The sequence below is a fragment of the Cibotium barometz genome, chromosome 46 (genome assembly GCF_041138505.1).
Source record: "Cibotium barometz isolate CiBa-2024 chromosome 46, ASM4113850v1, whole genome shotgun sequence".
NCBI lineage: Eukaryota > Viridiplantae > Streptophyta > Polypodiopsida > Cyatheales > Cibotiaceae > Cibotium > Cibotium barometz.
In genome coordinates, this window is record NC_141091.1 from 11,864,860 (window position 1) to 11,882,320 (window position 17,461).

At 36.7% G+C, this 17,461-nt stretch overlaps 1 pseudogene; it reads right to left on the minus strand.

Annotated features, from left to right (window-relative positions):
- Positions 1-15,612: 15,612 nt before the first annotated feature.
- Positions 15,613-16,516, minus strand: LOC147611887 (glutamate decarboxylase pseudogene; annotated as a pseudogene).
- Positions 16,517-17,461: the final 945 nt, after the last annotated feature.

The window sequence follows — 17,461 nt, forward strand, 5'->3', positions numbered from 1 at the left end:
AAGTTGAAAGGACATAATGTGAGAGGCCCTGTGATTGCCAATGTGTTGTTGCTGCTACTGTCGAGGTGCCATCTATCTCTGGCATTTAGATCGTGCAACCTAGCCACATTGTATATGCAAAGAAGATGGCATCTAGAATCTCCTCGCAATTTGTGGGGTCATGCTAAGTCCACTCTCTTGGGTCTCACTGTAGGTGTATGAGAGTTCTAAACTCCCATATCCATAGCCACCAGAATCTCTCCCTAGCCACCTTGGCCAGTGCTGGGTCATTGTGCCACTCCCATGCCCGAAAACCAATCACCTCACCCTCTACAAGGTGCAACCAATGAACTCCTCTAAGGGGAGCTTGGATCTCTCTAGTTGGCCATGGGGAGGCCATGGGATCCAATAGAAAAAGTGAGCAGACCAGTGTCCTCATCTGCTCCGTGCACTGCCAACTAGAATATCATGTATGGTAAACACACCTAGCCACATGGGGGGGATCGGGTTTGGGATAGTAGGAGTTAGCCACTCTTGAGGGAAAGCTAAGTCAATATCAGTTCTAAGCCTTTCTACCCAAGATCCTTGTCAGGCATCTCTCTTGCACCTTTGGGGATAACTGTCTGTGTGTGATCCAATCTCCAAGAGACCTAGCTCGTCCCATGCTCAAGGTGCCCCATGATACATGTGGTCTATCCCCCAACATGTGGCCACTGGAGGGTAAACAGATTAGGGTGTTCCAGACCAAAGGTTGCCAAAGCCACTCCTCTAAGAAGCCTACCAGAGCGATCTGCTGTCTAAGGCCATGATCCCAAGATCCAAATAAGCTACCTACAAATCTGTCCTCAAAAGCTGGCCTAAAACTTGGAGTCTTCGATGTCATCAAGAAAAAATTGTCAAGGAGATTTTGACTCTATAGTTTTGCTAATCATAAGGTATGACTACACAGCTACACGAATCTACTAGGGTGGCTTTGTTGATGTGGCACCTTGCTAGGTAGGATTCAAGGGCTTGTATATTTCTACACCTTTTTCTATTGATCAGTATGGGAAAATTATCTTTATCATAATCTTTTGCCACCCTTATCAAACATCGAGTTGCAAAGTCTAGATTATTTCTTTATAACATTGATCTTGTAGTGCTTGCCTTTGCACTCTTCATGTTTGCTTGCATCTGAAGCTCTTTTATATGTGCATCTACTATTGTTGGTGGTGCTTGTGCAAAAATAATCTCCTTTCATTGTCTAATGTTGTCAACCTCTTCATTCTTTGTTTTCCTTGAGCAGTTCTGTGTGACTTTCTCTGACTCATTTCTAACTACAATGCCCTCCTCATTTTGAGTTTTCTTATTTCAGTTGTGGTCTCTGTGATCTGGTAGTACAACTTCTATGCATTTGCTACCTTGTTAGCCTCTTCTGCTCTTTGGACTCCTTTTTTCTATAATCTATGTTTGATCTTTACCAGCTCTTTGTAGACTTCTTCTAGTAGCAACTTCTTTGGCTTATCCTTAGCTGCTTCTTGAGATCCTCTAACCTATTAATAGCTTAACAGCTTACTTGACCTTAGCCTCCATAGACTGCTACATTTTTTTACACCTCTATAGCTCTAAATTGTTCTTCCTCTCTCTCCCACATTCTCTTTAAGCTTGAGAGGAGTGTTGAGAAAATACAAGCTCAACACAAGAATGAGAGCTTGAGGGGGGGGTGTTGAGAAAAGACAATCACAAGACCGTGGCAAGAGGGAGATGATTCCAACGGTCTAGACTACATGTGATTCTAAGAACTCTAGCACATACCACAATCTCGTGATTGAGAAACCCCTAGATTCGTGTGTGTGCATGTGAAGTGGATTTTTTAATGCTTGTAAGCTTTTTCCAAATTTAGTGTTTTCAGGAGGCTTCATTCTAAGATTTTTAGAGAATTGTTTTGCATGCAAATATATAAATAATTATCTTGGTTTCTCGTATTACATATTAAATTTTTCACGCTCCTTCCATGCCCATTTTTAACAATAGAATGCTTGGGATCTCTCCCTCTTTCTTACTTGCATGCTAGATGGTTGTCTAGTTGAATAGGTTTAAGTGTGGGCTTCTCCCTCTCATTAACTTCTTCTCCACCTAGGTAAAGAGAACTTGTGAGATAGAACCACCGTGAATTTATCCTCTTCTTACCTCCATCAAGCTCTTCCTCCACCCCTTTTGCCATGGAGCATTCTGGTGTGACCACAATGAAGTGAGGACAAGATGGATGGGCTACCACACCCAATTTAAGAAGATGTATTTGTAACCTAGAATGTAAAACCAAATGACACGTGTTTTAGCAAGGCTAAGTTCCACTCTTATCTTGAACCTCGCCTTGAACATCAAGCATGTAAGCCAGTCGAGAGCTAGAAAGCTCACAAACATGCAAGTCCATAACCCACAAACATGGAAGTCCAAAAGCCCATAGACCTATAATCCAGTAAGCCCACAAACCTACAAGCCCATAAGCCCACTTCAAGCCTGAGAGCCTATAAAACCCACAAGCTTATGAGCCACAACAAGCCTGTGTGAGCCCATAAAAGCCCATGAGCCCACAAGTGATCCCACAAGTTCATGAGGCGATAAGCCTAACAACAAGCTCATAAGTCCAAAAGCCTTGTAGTAGATTAGCAAGCACATTAGTCTAATCAGCTGAAAAGCCTACAAGTTGTCAAGTTTTTGAGTTGGAAAGATAGAATTCTTGCAACAAGCCCACAAGTCTGCAAATTAGTAATTCCACAAGTCCACAAGTCCAAAAGCTGGTAAGTTGGTAAGTGTGTAAGCCTACAAGGTAGCAAGTCGACAAACCAATAAGCTAATGAGCCCCATGGTATCTTATATGTGTAAGAGTGTAATGTATAAGATATCATATACATTATAGAGAGCTCTCATGCATGTATAACAGCTCTTATGAGATCTATATACATGTTTAAAGGCTCTTATACATTATGTATGTAAAATAAAGAAAATTAAAGAAAACATGTAAAAAATGATTTTAAAGTAAGCTTTTTTTGAATTTTTTATTTTATCTCCTACAAAAGTGTTGATAAAACCACTTGTAGTGCTTATATCAACAAAAAATATCATCACTTATACCATCTCTTATGCTATCATTTGAGCTCTAAAACTATTTTGTTTTCTTTTTTTAAATTTTTGATATAAGCACTGAAATTCTCAATCTGTTGTTGTCAATTCATGACTTGTGTGTGTGTGTGTGCATGCGAGAGAGAGAGAGAGAGAGAGAATAGGAATATCATCCCTTGCAATATTTTGTATATTTAGTCACCATATCAAATGGTACTAATTTTCTTATAGTGCCCTTAAAAGATGCATGCTATTATCTGTTTTCTTATAGTGCCCTTAAAAGATGCATGCTATTATCTGTTTTATAATCATTTTTTAAACAAGGGGTTTTCACCATGTGTCTCTTTAATATTATAAACCATACTTTTATGTTGTGAAGTGCTCTTTCTATTGGTTAATTTAAAATATTATGTGACATTAACAAAGTTATTATCAATATTTTGTATTACTTCTTACAATCACAATAAAGTTCAGCCAATCATAGTGTCATCACATGAGTGATACAATTGGTCAACTCACGATTTCTAACCAATATTAAAAAGCTTTAAGTATTTAGAAGGGAATATACCTTCTTATATTCTCTTTATGGTTGTAAACTGTGATAATGCAAATAACATTTTGAAAGAGAAATATCTATGCTACATGGTATTAATACTAATATAGTTAAAGAGACAACAAATAGCAAAAGTAAATGAAAGAATTTTAAAGATAATCAACTCATATAAGCCCCAACATAAAAAACAAAGAATGTGCATGTGTTGGAACTAGCTATAACTATATAAATATTAGCCTTTAGATAATTTGTTGTGCTACTTTAGTGTCATTACAATATTCATTTATAGCTAGTTAAGTTTAACATTCTTAAGAAGGCATAGTGCTCTAAGTTAGCTATAACTATCAAAATTTCAGCCTTTCTGCTACTTTTATGTCATTATAGTATCCATTTATAGCTCGTTAAATTCAACATTCTTAAGAAGGCATAGTGCTCTAAAAGAAAATACATCTTTGATCACATTTAATTTAAATTCATAAATGTCTCCTTATTTCTTGATATCCACTATTGTGAAAATTTTATCCATATACACTAGACCTATGAAACTACTAGAGCTAAAAGAATTTCTAGCTAAAAGATTGGTTTTGGTCTTCATTGAATCTCTCTATTGCATCTAATTCCAATAGGCTTTTTTTATAATATCTACCATCAAAAGCATGGTTTGCTACATACTTTTTTTTGAAAAGATAATCATGAAAAGGATGATTGCTACATACAATTTTTATAAGATTCATCATGAAAGGAAGGTAACAAAGTGTAACTACGTGCTGCTCAGTTTTTAGTAAGTTTATAATCATTTTCTATTTCATTTTATTAACCATGGTTTTTTATCGCTACTTTGTAGAGTGATGATACTATTCATATTATGATCAATAGAAGATTAGGACATTTATGATATAGTTATTTCTTTTCAATATATAGGTTTTTTATCGCTACTTTGTAGAGTGGTGATACTATTCATATTATGATCAATAGAAGAGTGTGACATTTATGATAAAGTTATTTCTTTTCAATATATAAGTAACTATTGATTCCAATGCAAACAATGTCACATACTATGTTTATATTTTATTATTCTCTTGTTTCTTCCTTTTAGGGATGTTTTTGGTAACCTTACCAAAATTTGTACATTGAAAATTATTTGCCAAGTTTTAGATGTAGGCTACTAAGAAAGATACTTTAGTTTTTGTGTTTGATTAGCAATAATAATTAGTACTTACTAAGGCTACAAAACCCCATATTAGATAATTTGGGAAAAATCCCATTCCCATTTGCAAAATGGGATCATGGTGAACTTGTCCAAAAGTTTGTCAAAACCCCCTCAAGTGACATATCATTGGAAAGATATTGAAGAGTAGAATCTAAATCTATGATCTCTGAAAAATTTGGAGGTGGTATGTTTAACATATGTCCAAAACTATAAGGAGTAATTGATTCCCAAAATATGAGATTTTTCCCAAATTACCTAATATTGAGATGAAAATAAAAATCAAGCTATATCTGGCCGACCACTATATGGCACTAAATTATTTGCCAAGTTTTAGTAGGCTACCAAGAAAGATAATTCAGCTTTGCTATTTGATTAGCCACAATAATTGGTGTTTACCAACACTACAAAAACCTTGGAAATAAAAATCAAGCTATATCTAGCCAACCACTACATGGCACTATACACCAAATGATTCAATTCATAAATAGGGGTTTTTTTAAAGAGAAAAAACTTTAATCCTTCTTCATAAGAAGTTAATTGCCATGAGTAAAAGGAAGTGTTTGTTTTTAATTCCTATATGTCATTATATATGATCAGGAAATTTTTTTCCTTTGAACCAAAGATATTTAGAAGTTTAACAAAATAAAATAAATGCTGGCCTAGAGAGCAAAAGATAGGTTTGCTTTAGCCTAGATTTGGTATAAATTTTGAAAAAGCCTTGTTTAAATGATGGGAGAAGGAAAATTTCAACATTAGACTGAGTGTGAACAAAATTCTTGTTCAAAACAAGGAATTACGTTCAACCTTATATAGTGAAAAGGATTGATATTAGGTTCAATAGAAATAGTTTGAACACAAATAGAGCTACCATATACACCCTTAAAATTTAAAGTTCGAAGATATAATATTGAACAGGGTGAAAGCAAGGTAAGGTGGACCCAAAAGCTATGTCCTTGACACTCTTTTTACACTACTTTTTTAAGAAACCATAGGTGCATACATATATGAAGTTCCCACAACTTCCACCACTTTGTTCATCTCCTTGAGAAACATTCACAAGCGCATCCTCTTCTTGATGCACACACATGTGAACTTCATTGAGTCCACCATCTCACTTGCCATCATCTTGACAAGAATGCACCTCCACACATGCTCTTTGCCCAAAAACAAAGAACCATAGGATTCACAAATCCCAACACAGCAACCCTTCTCAAATACGAGCATTCTTCCATGCTCAAACACCAAACTAGAGTCAAAAACACCCAAATACCTTCACAAATATCCTTGGACAGCTTCTCCACGATGACACCAAAGACTCCATAGCCTTCATACTTGTTAACATCTCCATTTTCAGCTTCCATGATGATGAGCAAGCTCTCCATGTTGTAAAACTCCTATTTGGGGGTAGCTTCTATGCAACCTCCTTGTTACAAATGCTCTTGGGGGTAGCTTCTATGCAACCTCCTTGTTACAAATCTCCTCTCAAACTTAAGAATGGCAGCTCCAAATTTCCCTCAAATCCTCACAAATGAAAATCCAAATGATAATATTAGTGTTCTTAAATGTTTTATAGTAGAAATGCTAAAATAGAAGATATGCTTCATCAATTAAATCATAACCAAGAAAACTATACATAAATAATCACCCATGACCAAGAGCCCACCCAAGTTCTGATACCATGTTAACAATCCTAATATGGGATTGATCATGGTGATAGACATAGATTAAGAAACATAATTAAGGTGGATTAAACCACACTAAGAAATCCATAAGAGAGAGAGAGAGAGAGAGAGAGAGAGAGAGATTGCACACTCAACACACAAGCTCTATTGCATATCTCAATTGAACTATACAATGATATAGGCCTTCTAGCCTTATCTCACTTTACACATAATCATCCATGTGGCACTCCCTTTTCCACTCTTTTAGTCAACACTCACATACCTTACAATATCGCATGTGGCATTCTTATCTTACCACAATATCTTGCACCTCTAGGGTTCTTTCCCACATACACACAACACTGCGATTACATTAGAGAGAGGTAAATTCTCACTCACTCACTCACTCACACAATAGTGTATTCTAATAAGGTAATGTATAATATTTCTCTTGTATTCTTGTCCTATACATAAATTATAGCATAATCACGTTACATCTATGTTAATTGTGTAATCTTCTCTCATTGAATCTATATAGTCTCCACATAAGTAGTGTTTGTGTGCATCTATGCATTTAGATGTATGTGTTGGATAACATGATCTGACATGCATACCATTAAGCATTGTTGGATCCATCCTAGTTAATGGATTCCCATCTTGTTATGTTGGTTGAACTCCAACAATCTGAACAAGGGTGCTTGCACCCCTCTAGATTTTGATTAAGTTATCAAACTAGTAGCTAATTCAAGTTTATCATATCATCGTTATCAAAGATCATGCATGTTGTGGGTCTCAGCATGTTTGGAATTACATCCAGGTTGTAGTAGTAGTTGGTGCCATTTAACTAGTTCTCGCTCCTTGCTCACATCACCCCGCAAGTGAACACTCTCTTCTTATCTCATGATTGACACATCCTCACTATTGCTAGACTCTTGGAGGTGAAGGTTTGGGATACCCTTTTAAGTTTGTTGACAAGATAGAGGCTATATTAATGTGATATCTCAATGTAATAAATTACATGTTCCTCGTAGAGTCTACGGTAATATATAAACCTAGCAAAGGTGAATTAGGTGAAATAGGTAGACACTACTAAAGGATGACCCATTTTTAATGCCTGATATTGATGGTTTTTGCGCTGTCAATATAGCCGTTTGGAAATTAGACGTCAAAATATTTGTCGAAGCCAAGCATCAAAATAAAGTTGGGAATAAGCATCGAACAATCCTTTAATGAAACCATAGTACCACTGATCACAATCTTCCAATTTATCCGGTTGATTCATAATTTCCCATCATTCCTTCATCAGAGTATCTATGGCACTAGAACGCTCACCACCTGTCCACTCAGGGGCCTTTTCAATAGTTCCTAGCCCATAATACTCAGCAATATAATCACTTATAAAAATCAAGATGGACTCTCGTTGAAGATCAGCAAGACCAACCAACAGATCCATAAAAAGAGCCATGGACTCATCCATTGAAGACCAGCAAGGTCAATTAACCAGATCCATGCCCGGTTTCAGAAAACAACTCTTACTCCTTGTTCCAATATCTTCCTCGACGCACGCGTGGGTATCCTAGGCGACCCAGAGCCCAAGCACCGTATGGTCAGCACCCTCTAGGATCCTTCGCAGGTGACCTAGCGCTTCACTCATAGGCTGCTTCCTTGGTCCCTCATCCACCGTACCGGAAGCTCACCATTTTAATCGAACCAAGGCTAGTCAAGACCTCGGTCGACCTTGCTATGCGAGACGTCCTCCATTGACTCTCCGTCAGCAGTTGTTTGCAACTTTATCAGTTAGGTCTCCACGACCTTAATCACAAGACGGTCAAAATGCTTCCCCAGCATTCTTGACATAAAACAGCCATTTACAAACAGCATTTACAAACAGTTTACAAATACAATTTCTATATTAACTCTCATTTTTCCACATTATCCCTCATTAATCCACATTACTTATTCCACATTCCATTTATATGTGTACTCATCCAATCACATCATTTTCCATCTCTTCACTTCAGATTCCTTCACATCACATATCATATATTCACATCCATATCCACATCCATACATCCACATCCACATCCACATTCACATCCATACATCCACATCCACATCCACATCCACATCCACATTCACATCCATGTATCCACATCTACATGCTTACCTCCATTTTCACATCCTCATTTATACATCCACATCCCATATCCACATTCATACATACACATCCACATCCACATTCACATCCATACATCCACATCTACATGCTTACCTCCATTTTTACATCCTCATTTATACATCCACATTCATACATACACATCCATATCCACATCCATACATCCACATCCACATGCATACATCTATTATCACGTCCTCATTCATACATCCACATCCACATACATACATACATACATCCACATCCACATTCCCATTCACATCTATACATCCACATCTACATCCACATACATACATACATCCACATCCACATTCCACATTCACATCTATACAGCCACATCTACATCCACATTCACATCTATACATCCACATCTACATCCACATTCACATACATCCACATCCACCTTCCCATTCACATCTATACATCCACATCTACATACATACATCCACACACATCTACATACATACATCTACATCCACATACATACATACATCCACACATCCACATCCACATTCCACATTCACATCTATACAGCCACATCTACATCCACATTCACATCTATGCATAAACATCTTCATGCATACATCCCTTTCCACATTCATACATCCACACTCCCATCTCCACATCCACACATCCACACTCCCATCTCCACATCCACACATCCACATACATACATCCATTTCCACATTCCCATTTATATAACCCCATATACCTTCACATCTAATCTTTTACATCACATCCATTCTCGCCCTATCACAACCCATATACATCTTATCCTATCACATACACTTCTTACCTCATCCCATACACATCTTATCAAATCTTAATTCATCTTATCACCTCATAACTTATTTCATAAGCATCTTATCACCTCTTGTCACATCTTATACACCTCTTATCACATCCTATCACATCTCATATCTATTTATAGAATACAAGAGAATTCCTATATTTGATATAAGATTTCTTTACACATTTATTTATGCATAAATTCTATTTAAGGAGATTAATACTTTCGAAGTAAAAATCAATCTTTTATGCATCTTCTTATGCATAAATTCAATTAGGTAGGAATTACACTTTTAGAATAAAAGAATTTCTCTTATGCATCTAAGTTATGCATAAAATCCTTTTATGATGAAAATCACACTTTTAGTATAAAAGAATATCTTTTATGCATACCTCTATGCATGAAATCCAAATATAATAAAAGTCACACTTTTAAAATAAAATAATCAACTTTTATGCATACCTTTATGCATGAAATTTAAATATAATAAAAGTCACACTTTTATAATAAAATAATTAACTTTTATGCATACCTCGATGCATGAAATCCAATTATGATAAAAGTAACACTTTTACAATAAAATAATCATCTTTTATGCATACATCTATGCATGAAATCCAAATATGATAAAAGTAACACTTTTATAATAAAATAATCAACTTTTATGCATACTTTTATGCATGAAATTCAAATATGATAAAAGTAACACTTTTATAATAAAATAATCAACTCTTATGCACACTTCTATGCATGAAATTCAATTGTGATAAAAGTAACACTTTTACAATAAGATAATAAACTCTTATGCATACTTCTATGCATGAAATTCAATTGTTCTAAAAGTAACACTTTTACATTAAAATAATAATCTTTTATGCATACCTCTATGCATGAAATCTAATTATGATAAAAGTAACACTTTTATGTTAAAATAATAATCTATTATGCATACCTCTATGCATGAAAATCAATTATTGATAATATAAAAATCAATTTCTCTATGAATATCTTCAATTAATCTAGGACGATAATTCCTAGAATATGGAAGGAAGTCCTCTTTTCATGCTTTGAATGAAATTATTTTATGCGTAATTTTTATAAAAATTTTGCCATAGCTCCGCTGCTATGACTGATAAATCTCAATTTTTTCTAAGGGATAAAGCTTATCATTAAGAATTAATTAGAATGATCCCTAATTGGATCAATAATCCATAATGGATTGAATCATTAATATTCATGAAATACATAAACTAAAAGCATAGAAAAAAGCCATTAATTTGACCTCAAGTATAGATTAATCTTGGATTAAGGAAAAGCTTTATGAAAAGCTTCATTTGGATTGAGAATGGGTCATAAGTATGACCATTTCTTGAGTGAGAGAGAGAAATTTCATAAAAACCATTAGAATTAAGCATAAATAGAAATTAATGTAATTCTTAACTATCATTAATCAATTAACTTTAATAGCATTCATCAAATTATATAGCTCTTCACGACCATTCATCAATTAACTTCAATAACATTCAAAAACCATTCTAATTAAGCTTCTCAAGCTTGAGAGGGGTTGAGAAGAGAGAAACATTGAGAAATTATAGAAAATGATCAAAATTCACTAATTACCTTATAAATTGCTTGATTCTTTGTTCACGATAGAGGCCCCCAACCAATCAATTGGTTAAGTATGTTGATGGAGCCACCAATGGGGATTGAAGAAAGAGGGAAGCTCCAAAAACTAGTGAATTATTAATGAATTCACAATTCTTGGCTTAGGTGGAGTAGAGTAACGATGCATAAACACTATATATTTTTCAACAAGGGGTAGGCTTCTATTTATAGGAAAAATTGAGCTCCTAACCAAACAAACTGATTCTAGAATTTTCCAAATCAGTTTGGTCAATTTTTGACCATTTTTAGGTTAGTTAAGCTAACTTTTTGGAACTAGACTTGAATGAGGAGAGAGGAGAGATGAAATATCTCAATTTTTATGAGTTTAAAACTCATTCAAGCATGTGAAATATGCACCTCCTTTAAAGAACTCCCCTTCCTTACATATGTGTCAAAATGGAATCATTATACCCAAATATGTCATATTTTTAATATTGCTCATAGTTTTTTACTAATAAACCTTGTACATTTTTAACTCTTCATCTTATGTGAAATATGCACCTCCTTTAAAGAACTCCTCTTCCTTACATATGTGTCGTAGTTTTTTTACTAATAAACCTTGTACATTTTCAACTCTTCATCTTATGTGAAATATGCACCTCCTTTAAAGAACTCCCCTTCCTTATATATGTGTCAAAATGGAATCATTATACCCAAAATATCTCATATTTTTAATATTGCTCATAGTTTTTTACTAATAAACCTTGTACATTTTCAACTCTTCATCTTATGTGAGTATTTACTCATTTTTGGATACCCAAAATATCTCATATTTTTAATATTGCTCATATTTTTTTACTAATAAACCTTGTACATTTTCAACTCTTCATCTTATGTGAGCATTTACTCATTTTTGGGTATCTTCTTTTACAAATTGGATTTATCTCCTCTCTACACATGGATTGATGCTATTGGCCCATAGGAACCTTAATTGGACCATAATCCAAAAATTTCTGAAAATCTAGACCCTTAGGCTAAGGTCCTTTGTAAACATTTTCAATTAATTCCAATTGCACATTGAAAAATTCTTTTTGAATTTCTGTTTTAGGGGAATTCATCTTAATTATAAGAGATATTTTTCTATCCAAAAATATTCAAAATCTGAATATTCTCTCTCTAGAATATTTTCTCTCTCTAGGTTAAAATAGTTAGAAACAAGGTCTTTATATTTCTGAAGAGGGATTGATTACAGGGAAAGATACTAGACATCAAGGGGGTGGGGGAGGAATCTTACACTCTCCATCTGCATCTTGGTCAATAGGTGTAGCCTCCGTATTGTCATCTTCTATTGCCTCTGCCGCCCTTGCTCTTTTGCTCCACTCAAGTTGGATATCCCCTAGTGCATTGTTGTTTGGGTGAAAATTGAGGCCAGTAAGTAGATATTGCAAATGCTCTACTGGAAATACACCCTAGAATGCTTGTTGCAAATTCTTTGACGTCGGGTGACTTGGTACTAGCAAAATGACTGCATGGGCACAATGTTTTCTCCTCTAAATTTACAAAATTTAAAAGGTTCATTGCACTCACGGACTCCATGTCTCTTAAATACGCATGTGAATTTGAGGAGGAGGTGGAGCTTTCTTTTATACTTCATGCATGGCCTAGTCAGTATATTTTGTTTTTTATGGAAAGGTGTCGGGCCGCTAAAAAATTCAAATAGGCATCGAAATAACCGTCGATATAACCATCAAAATAAGCGTCAAACATATTATATATTGACGTGCATTTTGATGCTTTTTTCTATGCATATATCGATGATTATATCGACAGTTATTTTGATGACTATTTTGACGTTGGGGATTTTTAACAAAACCGCGGTGCCTCACTATTAGCGAATTCAAAAACTGGTTTTTTCTTGCCCTCTTCATAAAATTGGAGGTTCTCTTCTCTCCCTTCCCCCATCCCTTTCTTTTTTTAGTTTTGTTTTATGGTGTCTCTAATATGCACCGTCTAATTGTGTCCTCTCCCTTCTCCCATCCCTTTCTTGTTTTAGTTTTTTGATATGTGTGTGTCTCTATTATGCAACTTCTAATTGTATGCTTATTTTGCAGCTTCTAATTTGCTGAGATTCCAGGTAGCCCTTCACCTTTCTCTTGTTTTTGTTTGTTCATTTGATTTTCTTTTGATAACTGCACCCTCGGGTTCTAGGGTTTAAGATTATCTTAGATTTAAGCATGCATGTATCTAGCTTAAGAATATGCTTAAGGCGGCTTATGCATAAACTTAAACATTATGCTCAGGCTCTATGCATAAGGCTTAAGCTTAGGCAAAGATATTGAAGCTTATGCATAGAGCTTCAAGTTATGCAAAGAGATTCCTTGTTTCCTTTCCCTTCCCAAGCTCTATTAATGGTATGATTTTCTTGTTGCTTTGCTTGTGTTGTGTGTATTTAGAGGTTTTCCTATCTTTACACAATGTCTTCATTTCTAGGTATGGACTGTAAACTCTTGTTGCTTTTGTTATTTTTTTTCTTTTTTTACTTGTATACAAGAGGCCCCGAGATGGGGAAGTGAGTAGAAAAAGCATGTTGTATATGCTTCTTTACTTGTATAGAAGCTCATGGATAGAGCTTATGCATAGAGCTTGCATAGGCTTCTTGCAAGCTCTATGCATAGGCTTCTTGCAAGCATGGATGAAGCTTATGCATACAGCATGCATAGGGCTTGCAAGAAGGAGCATGCAAAGGCTTCTTGTTGCAAGATCTATACATAGACTTCTTGCAAGCTTGCATGAAGCTTATGCATAGAGCTTGCATAGGCTTCTTTCATAAGTCCTTATGCAATAGGCTACATATAAGCCCTTATGCAATAGGCTTATGCATAAGTCCTTATGCAATATGCTTAGGGTTTAGACTTATGCATAGGCTACGTATAAAACCTTATGCAATAGGCTACGTATAAGCCCTTATGCAATACTCTTATGCATAAGCCCTTATGCAATAGGCTTATGTATAAGTCCTTATGCAATAGGCTTAGGATTTAGGCTTATGCATACGCTTATGGGATAAGCCCTTATGCATTAGGTTTAGGGTCTAAGATTTATGCATAGGCTTAGAGTTTAGGGTTTATGCAATAGGCTTAGGGTTTAGGCTTACAAAATAGCGTTATGCATAGCCTTTATGCATATAGGCTTATGCATAAGCCCTTAGACAATAGGCTTATTGCGTAAGCCTTATGCATAGGCTTATTGTGAGATTCCTGTTCCCATCGCGCAACGGCTTTTGGGTGCTAGCAGCGGTGTCGGGACGTGGGCGGTATCGCTGGGAAAGTGCGAGACTTCTGGCTGTGAGAGTTGCCTCAAATCCAAGCAAGGAAACACAAATACATAACTTTTCAAGGAGCATAAGACATCTCCATTTTTTATGACATATACATGTGCCAATTCACTTCAATCATTTCCCAAATTCGGCTTGATGATTGCACATAAATTATGTGTCAAGATCACACCAGTTCCAAGCATAGATCTCCTGACCCTTTATCCAAGTGCCTCATACATATCACATGTAGGCATAACACAATCTACAAAAGATTTCCATATACATGTGACCATTCACATCACATATTTCATATATTGCCGACTCCACCATTTCAAGATGACTCTTGATCTCATAAAAACCTGCTTTCAGATTCCATGAACTCACAAAGCAAAAGATGGCATATGGCATATGTACAACATATTCATGTGATTTTAGGAAATTCCATGTCTAGCATTCCAAAATCCAACCGAGTAGAAAAATAAAATCCAAATCCCAGGAATCTCTTTGTATTTTGATGCTTTCTTATTCCAAGATTCTCAAAAACCATAAAAAACTTTTTCCCAAAACCTTCTCGTTCTCAAAAACCTTAAAGAGATCTTAATTTATACGATTTTTGAAATCGTAAGTTAAAAAAAATCACTTATCTCAAAGTAAAAAAAAGAAACGAATTTATGGATTTCGCTATTCCCATACGGCTGCTTCACTGCAGTATGCGCCAGAATCACCATTCGTAGAGCTTTTGACATCATTTCCCTTGAATACTATGAGATTTTTGAAGAACATGACGTTGGATAGAGCTTTATTTCTTCTTTAATTCTAATCCCAGGATGCCCTAAACAGAAGCGCTCCTCACAGTTTCAGGATCTCTGGTCGATTTGCTCTCTGGTTCTGATTTTCACACACCTCCCCTCCCCGTATGCCGTCCGTCTGGTTTTTTTCTCTTTCCCCATTTCTTTCCCGCAAGAGATTCGGGCTCCTTCGCCTTTTGCAGCTAGAATTTTGAATTTCCCCCGATTTGAATACACTGCGCCTCCTTTTTTTTAGCTTATTAATCGGAAATTTCCTTTTTTTAAAAAAACTCTTTCGCATGCCACGCAAGGTGCCACCTTGCGTCTGCTCTGCTGCCCCTGGTTATGCTGCCCGATTCGGTGGCTGTGCTGTGGTTGCTTTGTGGTACCCGCCATGGATGAGAGCTTGGCTTGAGCTTGGTTGTTCCTTTGCTAAGGTAGCTGCCCCACAAACTCAATCAGCTTAGGGGGCCGAGCATCCAAGTACTCTAGCACTCTGTTGATGTCGTTCACTAGGCGTTGCGCTAAGGTGCAGCTGAAGTCCTCTCTGATCACCACCCTCAGTAGACTCACATGCTGTGCATCCGGAGCCATAGTGTAGGCAGGCACAATCCAACCATACCTAAGAAGGTTGTCTGCAATCTCATACTCATCGTGTTCGCTCTTGTCCTTGAGAGAGAATGCCACCACTGGCACGCCCACCTCCTTTGACAAAATATCAAACCTCTAGTCTTGAGAATCCCGTCACACAACATCTTGGCATTGGAACGGCAATTGTCCACTATACTCTTGTAACCCTCAAACCCTAGATGGATGAGCTGATAGTACTGTGCAATGATTTGGCTAGCTCCTTTGGAGAAATTGAGAGTGAAGGTGAGCTGGTCTGCCCCAAGGTAGTTCACGTGGAAGATGAGCTCCTCTGGCAGGTCTTTCTTGCTCTTCCATATTACCCACCCAATCCCTGTGTACACGAGGCCATACTTGTGACCACTCACATCGATGCTCCTCACACATGGTAACCTAAAATCCCACTCTATCTCCGGGTACAAAAATGGTACCACAAAACCACCTCGGTCGCATCCACATGAATTGGAGTGTCCCATCCTGTTTCCTTGTTCTTTTTCTCAAGCAGATCATTCAAATGCTTCACATCTTCAAACTCCCCATTGTATGTGGAACCTAGAATCGTGCACACACAGATGGTGTTCTCATTCACGAGCTGGATTGCCTTCTCAGGATCCATCACATAGTATCCATCTCTCAGCCTTGTTCTTAATTCTGGGTGGTGGAAATGAAAGCCACCACCCAAGACCTTTCCCTCCATTAGCTTCATCATTGCCTTATTAATGCCCAGGCCAACCCCCAGCCTCCAACAGTGCATCTCATCATACAAACCCAGAGCCTCCTTGTTTTGCTCATTCCGAGTAAGAACAGAAATCATGGCATTCCAAGACACGATATCTCAAAAGGGCATTATTTCAAAACCAATCCTTACATCATACATGCTCTCACATTTCCATACATGTTGAGAAGGGTGTTCCCTACTACAAGGTCTACCATAAGCATAAAACTCCATAATTCACACCACACTCATGTACAGAGGCTTCGAGACCTGGCTCAACCTCAGCTCGTCTTATTGAACCTCATTTACAATATGAACATATGTACTTAGGCATCATATAATGACTCAAGTCATGGCACTTAATCCCATGCATCTGGATTTGCATTTAATGGCCTCATATGCATGGTTTCACACCATAGACGTGCCATGGCACGACATCCACCCCCTCTAAACCTGCACATCCTCTGGTATGTGCCAAATCATCATTAAGGTCCACATATATCTGGATGTCGTCTTCATCTTCTACATTATCAGGGAGATCATCCTCTTCCTCTTCAACCATATCCATGCTATCACTATCAAGCCTCTCATCCCGAGTCTCCTGTGAATCAAAAGGATCACTGTCATGCCTTCTTTTAAACATCTTGATCCTTTTGCCTGCTACAAGATTCTTTATCTCTATTCCATCAAGCTCACATAGGGTATACGTGGCATTTCCATGCATATGCTTGACAATGTAAGGGCCAAACCATCTTTTTGCAAACTTCCTTTGCACAGTAAACTGGTTGTCAAGACTACTATCATACATTAGAACCCAATCACCTTCTTCAATAGGTTTTGGCCGGAGTCTGTGTCTTCTATCAAATCTTTCTTTATTTTTCAACCTTGCATCTTTTAAACGAGCTTTAGCAAGCTCTACATCTTCAGGCCTCCTCTCCA